The sequence below is a fragment of the Solanum dulcamara genome, chromosome 12 (genome assembly GCF_947179165.1).
Source record: "Solanum dulcamara chromosome 12, daSolDulc1.2, whole genome shotgun sequence".
In the NCBI taxonomy this organism is placed as follows: domain Eukaryota; kingdom Viridiplantae; phylum Streptophyta; class Magnoliopsida; order Solanales; family Solanaceae; genus Solanum; species Solanum dulcamara.
In genome coordinates, this window is record NC_077248.1 from 30,725,257 (window position 1) to 30,726,643 (window position 1,387).

Sequence of the window (1,387 nt, forward strand, 5' to 3'; positions counted from 1 at the left end):
TAGAAAGTTGAGAAACAAAGAAATAGCTTCAGTTAAAGTGTTATGGAGGAATCAAGAGGTTGAAGGTCCTACATGGGAAGCTGAAGTCGGTATGATGTCCTGATATCCTCATCTCTTTCCTTCCGTGCCTAGTTAAGGTATTTAGTTCCTTCATGATCTAATCAGCTCAACCATGTATTTTAGATTCTCTCATGGTTTCATATGCATTCATGTTCATGAAATGAGTTTTAAAGTCATGCTTTAGCTTGAGATTAAAGATTTTATGATTTATGCATTATCGAGATGTTTAGCATTTATGTTTGGCTGTTATGTTCCTTTCCTATTCTATTCATGCTAGCTTGAGTTCCATTCGAGTACGAATATTCCCAAGAGGGAGATATTATTATAGACTCCGAAAGTTGGAAAGTTAAAAAATGAGGAACCAAAGATAAAATTTAAGAAAATATCTACTTATGGGGTATCAGGTGGTCTTCACAAGACACAATACTAGCCGTGAAGAGCACTACGGGCCGTGAAAGGCTACCATGGGTCCATGCTCTGCTAAATGGTTACAGAGGTGAGGACCACGAGAAGCCACCATGACTCATAGACCTATCCACAGACCATTATGGCTTCCGTGGTGGACACCTATGCAGGACCCTGTTAGAATCCTCTTCACGCTTCAAGTTCATGAACCAAAGTAACCTCTATGAACCATGAAGGTCTCTATGGAGGAACTTTTGAAACTTTCCTTTAAACTACAAAAATTTAAAGTTCAATGCAACCACCACGGAGGACCACCATGGACCGTGGTGCTCATGACGGACCGTGATGGGTTTCGTGGTGGGCATCCCTCTCAGAACTCTTTTTCAGAATTTCCAAGTCCCTCACCACGGAGGGTATAACAGATCGTGGTACGTTTTACGGTCCGTGGTGATGGCCCGTTATGGGTCACGAATTCAGCTTTAATGAAGGATATTCTAGTATTTTCCCTATATGTCATTAATGAATGTGGATGGTTTTTGGAACTAAATTCATAGCTATTAACTACCCTAAAATATTCTAACTCTCTCATTCTCTCCATAACTCCCAAAACCCCAAAATCATTTCTCCCAAATCTTTTCCCAAGGTTTTCTTCTCTCTCAAGAAAATTTAACAGGGTTCTTTAAGGTCAAACTTTCAATCTCTATAATATAGGGCTAATCAAGGTTAAGGTATGTGGAACTTCAACCATGGGTACCTTTCCCCATGAAATCCTAAGATTTCTTCTCAATTCTCTTATGAATTTCTCAATTAAAAGCCCTAGTTACATGATTTTCATTGGGTATTCTCAATTATGATATATTCCAATGTTATTAGTATAATTATGCATAATTCACATCATATTGCATGACTTCAAGTTGAATTT